Source organism: Benincasa hispida, chromosome 1, assembly GCF_027475165.1.
Source record: "Benincasa hispida cultivar pf3 chromosome 1, pf3_genome.v1.1, whole genome shotgun sequence".
Lineage (NCBI taxonomy): Eukaryota > Viridiplantae > Streptophyta > Magnoliopsida > Cucurbitales > Cucurbitaceae > Benincasa > Benincasa hispida.
The window spans coordinates 79,893,149-79,899,687 of NC_143478.1; the positions used below are offsets into that span (position 1 = coordinate 79,893,149).

Consider the following 6,539-nt stretch of genomic DNA (forward strand, 5'->3'; position numbering starts at 1 on the left):
CAATGACTAAACTAAAAATAATTATTCAAAAGTCAAATAAATTAGAGACAAACATTAGATTAATTAAAGTGGGTTTAATTAAAATAGAAAAGTAACATAGCTGAGAACCAAAAAAACATGTTTGTTAAAAGCTTAGATAACAAACCATAAGAAAACTTAATTAAAAAAAATTAACGACTAAAATGAATCCTTTAGAAGTTCAAACACAAAGATGAAATTAAAAATTTGACATTTAAAAAAAAAAAACAATATGTCCTTTTTTTTATTTATTAAAGTAGATTACCTCAATTAAATGATAGTTTTCACAAGTGTGGTATTGAAAATGAAATGTTTCTCACCAAGTAATAGCTGAAAAACTGAATACAAAAGCAGACCAACTAGCCATTTAATATAAAACAACCTAAGAGGTAATTAATTTAAAACTTGTGTGTTCACATTTACAATATGACATCTTAAAAAGACCAACAAATAAATAAATAAATAAGACATCTTAAAAAGCTGTTGACTTTTCCCAGGTAGTGGATAACAGGTACAGCATCTTGAAAATCATTACATTGAAGTGAAGCTTTAATGGAGACTTTCATGATGACAAAACTTCACTTTGGCCTCTCTCTCCCATTGTGTCCTCGTTAAATTAATTCTATTCTTTTCTATAAAACCCATGTTTTCCTTCAACCCTAGCACTCTCTCATCAACCTCTAATATCAAACAATGGCTTCCAATATGCTACTTAAGACTTTTATTCTCATCATCTTCATCTTCATCTTCATCTTCTCTTCTTCTTATTCAGGTATTTTTCTCTTTAATTTTCACATTATCACTAACTTTAAAGTTTATAGCTAACCTTCAACGCGCTATGTCAATTTCGTTGAGATATTCGAGTGTACCTACAGAAAATTTATAGCCAAACCATTCCCAACTCCTTTAATTAGAAGATTAAAGAAAAGTTTTTTTTAGTACAACTAAACTATGAAGATATATGGGATCCAACATTCAACCTCTAAGAATGAATAATATCATCTCAATAACTATTGAACTAAAATCACTTTGACAAAAAAACAAACAAAAGATGATGTTTAGTAAGATTTAAATTATTTGATATAACATGAGAACTAGAAGATACTATACACTAGTTGAACTACGTTCGTTTTAACGACAATATTTTTTTTTTTTTCTTTTTGATATAATGATGATATTTGATTTGATTGCAGAAGGAGTTCATGGTCTGAGCTTAAAGGAGGGTTTAAATGAAGAACCAAACCCTTGTGGTGAGGTATAAAGCTATATATTTTATTTTTCTGAAAAATATTTTCACATAATAAATATGAAGTATTTATCTCATGTTTAAAAGGTGGAGTAATAATAATTTAATATTGATTGTATGTTTAATTTGGCAGAGAATTGGAAAAGCAAAAGTGATGAGAAAGGTTTTAGGAATTGAAGGAATATTGATGGATTATAATGAACCAAGTGCTAACCCAAGTCACGAGCCAAGAAGAGGAACCCCCGGAGGTCGACCACGCTTCAATCCATGAAAAATCATAATATTTTTATTACCAAATAAGTTCATGTAAGCTTATGATCAAATTCACTGCATTATAAATAAAAATATAAGATTATAAGTTACATTTATTGATTTCCACCACATTATTATATTATTTGTTATTAGTTCCTTTTTTTTTTTTTTGTTTCAAATCCTATATTACAAACAAAAAGAGACAATAATTAAGTTACAAGGATTCTACCTAATAATGAGAGAATCTCTAGTCATAACCAGTGAACCAATGAAACGAATTAAATACCACAAGATTAAAAGAAGAAAAAGTTACAAATATAGTAATTATATTTAAAATATTAGCATATATAACAACATTTAAAAAATATGACAAATATAGCAACTATCAATGATAGACCATATCGTTAGTGGTCTATCACTGATAGACCAACGATAGAAATTTATCACCGATAGACTTTGCTATATTTGTAATTTTTTTAAAAATGTTGCTATATTCTTGGTTATTATCCTTAAAATTGCTACCTATTACAATTATCCTTAAAAGAAATCTAGAAGAAAGGAAATATATTTTTTGAAGTAAAAGTTCAACTCTCGACTTCCACGTTATTTTTATTGTGCTAAGATATTTAACAAGTTAAAATAATAGCCAATCTTAATATTAAATAAGAAAATGGGATTGAATTTGAAGTACAGAATTTTCATTTTTCATTTGGTCTATTCTTCACAGAAGAATCAATACATTTGATAGAGTTCATCTAAATTGGTGTGTTCCATATATGTACTTAATCAGTTTGGACCATCTTTTTCTTCATTGCTCTACTACTACATATTTTTGGAGAAGTTTCTGTAATCATTCTATGAAGATCTCTATACTTCAACACTACAAGTTCACATAAGAATCTCCTTTGTTTTAATATCATGGCGTGAATCACTTGGAATCTATGGATTGAAAGGATCAACAACCTAGTGCATTTCTTAAAACAACTCCAAAAGTGATATTTGGGTTCGGGAGGTTAAAATCACTCGAAAAGTGATTTCTTTGGCTTAGATTTTTATTGGTTTTTGTATGTTAAATTGTTCTTTGATGCATTTTTATAGGAACCAAACATTCGAACAGAATTAGAACAATTTTGAAGAATATAGCCTTGAGAAGGACAAAATGGTCCTAAAGCATGAAAATAGGCCAAAAAGAGCTTAAAAGGATGTAAAAGTAGCACCTCAATGCTATCCTCCATTCTTTAGGTTGAGACCATGAAGTAAGGTAGCATTGCGGTGCTGTACTCTAATGTTGGGACGTTACATATTATTTTTTACGCTTGACTATTTTTCTTTTCAGCAGCACCATGAGGTTGCGGTAAATTTCACCACCTATATATTTGTAAGTCTCATTAAATTAGGGTATCAATTTCAACACCTATATATTTGTGAGTCTCATTCAATTAGGATATCAAGTCTTATGGGTCTTTGGATGATGAGAGAGATAGAGGCTTGAGTAGAATTCATAGTGTTTGAAGCTAGAGACAATTGGAGAGTAACTGAGGATTGACTCAACTTTAGATACAAAGTAAGTTCACCAGATAATACTTTCTTTCCCTTTCTAGTTTAAATTTCATGTTATAATTATGTAACCTAATGATGGTTTTGTTTATAAAAGCCATATTAAGACTGATTTTCTCATTGTTATAAGGTTAGATGTTGTCATGGATTATGTACAAATTCTTTTGTGGATCTTGATTTCAATTGACATCAATTTTTTTTAGCATGACTATTCAACACTTGAATAATTTTATGATTTATAATTTTTCTATAACAAGAAGATTTAGGTTAGATGATGCATGCTAACTAGCATTTGATTATACTAGTATAATAAAAGAACAATAGAGATTATTGATGAATGGACTCAAGGTTTGCATAATGGACTAGTTTAAAAAAGATTTAGGAATCAGTAATTAGGTAAAATAAAAAGATAGACCTCAAAAGGAAACAATTTTGATAACAAACTTCTAGATCTAGGTGTTGTGTTAAGTAAGCAATTGAATTTAGTAGATCCATTGATGAAATCTATATTATACCCTAGGACGTCTCTTTGTTGAAGATTTCCATACTTAATGATTTTATTTACTTCTTTCAGGTTTAGTTTCACCTTGCATCAAAATCAATCCCCTAAATAAAATTAGAAATAATCTCTAAAATAGATAATAAAAAAAAAAAAATCAAACTGATTTTTTTGAAGACGATACTCAATCAAGACCGTTTAAACTATATTATAATTTGACGTGTGTACTTGTACGACATCAAAAGTCCTTGGCTACTCTTTGGTCTAGCTTTTCTCTAATTACACAACCAATCCTAACATTATATTGCTCTAAATTGGATTACTTTTATATGTGGCTCCTTTCTTTGTATGTTTCCCACATACATAATAAAGTATATCCTTTCTCAAAGAAATTGGGATTGAATATATTTTAACTATTAACTATGATCTATTTGACAAGTCTCCAAATGACAACTCAACTGATAAAGTGATGATCATCATCTTTCACACTTGTCATTTGAGAGGGAAAAAAAAGGATTGAAAGATTAAGCTAACAACTACCTCTATATTTTGTTATTGTCCCACCATGAATAAGGGGTTCTAAATTAATATATGCATCCTTCACATTTGCACTAAGATCACATTAATTACAAGATACACATATATATAATATATGTACTTAAAAAGTACACTATACCTTTCTTTAAATTGTGAAGGTCTCTAATTTTAATTAAAGTGATGTGGATCATTGATACAAACCCACATGCCCTAACCATCATTGAAGTGAATGCCAAATTAAAGGCAATGGCCGTACAAACTCCACACTCAAAAGTGCAAGAAAAAAAAAAAACTGAAAAAAGAGGAACCAAATTGTTGTTTGAAGCTAAGGGATATAAAGCTATTCTTGCATTATGAATAGGAGACATCATCATTCATTGTTTTTATTATTATTATTATTAAACTAATCAAGATTCTTTTCCTCCATGAATTCCTCTTGATTTTTTAAACCCTTCTTAGTTTGAATCATGTTTAGAAAAGTTTGTGTGTATGTGTTGTATCATGATAAGAAGTTTAATTTTAACTTAATTTATTTTAGCCTTGGAATAATATTACTAGATACATCTAGCTAGATATCATGTTTTATATGGGTTGATAACAATATATTAAAGGGATAAAAGGAAGTTAATTTATGTGTCCATTTAATATCTAAAGTTTTATAGATAAATTAAAAACTCAATTTAAAATTATTTATTAGTGATTTTTTATAACTATGTTTACTTAATTATTTCATTCCTAATCAATTCACTTAAATTCACGGATGTTTTTCGCCCTGGAACAATTATGAATGTTGGCTATCTTTGAACTTTTTGTTTACCAAAAAAATGTAAACTCTTTGTATGGACTGATCTTTTATGTTAAGCTAACACGATGAAAAAAATGTCAAGTTTATTTTTCAAAATATCGAAAAGTCTCTCTTATCTTAGGGAAAATATCATCTATATGGTTGTTTTGTGGTATACCAAATCTTCTCATTTTTGTAATTATGATGCATCTACTATTTCACTTGATAGGAAGACTCTTCTCTAGTCTCTCCTTTGTCTGTATCCAGTTTTGAAATTGAGGTCTTTTGTTATTCTCCCTTGTAGTTTTTTAGGTTTGGGGTATGATGAGGATGTTACTGATGTGTCAATCTAGTTGAAATATTTAGATGTATCACCTACTAATCCTTTTATCGTTTAGTATCTAATTCAAAAAAAAAAAAAAAAAAACTCATCTAAATAAAATTATTCTTCTAAATATCAAACTTTATAATTTAACCTACAGATTTGTACTGAACTCTTTTTTTTTTTTTTTGTATGAATGCATTTCTTTGGACGTAGGATATGATGTGGGTGTTACAAATGTGTCAAGTTAGTTGAGATATTCTGATGCATTTACTGATCACACTTTCCATTTGTATATTTTTTTGAAAAAAACCATTAGCTTCTAGATAACATGTTGTTGGAGATTTTTAAAAATGTTAAATATATTCTATTATACCTAACATGGTATATTGCTTTTTAAAACATAATATTTAGAAATAGTTTTACCATTATCTTATCAACTTATAGAATTTTGATTGAGTTGAATAGTCCAAAATTTCTAAATGGCTATTTCTTTGTCGATTAATCTTGGAAGTACCCCGGTTGAATTTTGTAAATAAGTATGTGTATGTAAAGCTTGCTCCATTTAATATTAAATTTTCATATTATTTCTTTCATATTTTCACATAGATTAGATATTGATATGAGAGTGAGTAATTAATATTTTGCCATTATATTGTAAAAAAGATGATGAAATTTAAAAAAAACAAAAAACAAAAAAATGTCACTAATATAAATGTAATACAAATAACGAGTATTTTAACTTATTTAAAATTTATAAGATGTTGATTTATTAATTTAATATTTTTTCATTTATTATTTTTTGAAATTATGCTATCTTATATTTGAATAGCTGTATGGGTTAATTTTTTAATGTATGTTTATTCTTTTATTTGACACACAAAACTAATTAAGAAGAGATTGATGTTTTAATGTACATATAATGAAAAAGCTATAAATTATAGGAAGAAAAAGGGGATTAAATTGCAATTATAGTTTGAGGGCAAAAAAGAAGAAAATATGGGCCAAAGGAACAAATATCAAGAATTTGAGATAAGATAGATTTGTATTTTTGTATAGTAGAGGGGCCTTTGCTGTTTACTTTGCCGACAGAGCTTGGACTTATATAAACAAAAATCCCATTGTATAATTACAATTAATTACAATATATATATTATGGTAAACATTTTTCTTATTGTATATTATTAATTATATGCTCTCATATAGGGATTTTTTGCTAAGTGAAGACTAAACGCTTTCAATGGAATGCTACCTAATCTACACGTGTGAATGCCAGAAAGCCAACCCCTTAATAGTTCTAAAACATGTGAATGATTGATACGAA

At 27.8% G+C, this 6,539-nt stretch overlaps 1 long non-coding RNA gene across 1 annotated transcript; it reads left to right on the forward strand.

The window, feature by feature from the left end:
- The first annotated feature begins 539 nt into the window (after window positions 1-539).
- On the forward strand, window positions 540-1,620 carry LOC150038753 (uncharacterized). Its single transcript, XR_016531985.1, has 3 exons — window positions 540-790; window positions 1,212-1,273; window positions 1,398-1,620. It is a non-coding gene; the product is annotated as an uncharacterized LOC150038753 (long non-coding RNA).
- The last annotated feature ends 4,919 nt before the right edge of the window (window positions 1,621-6,539 follow it).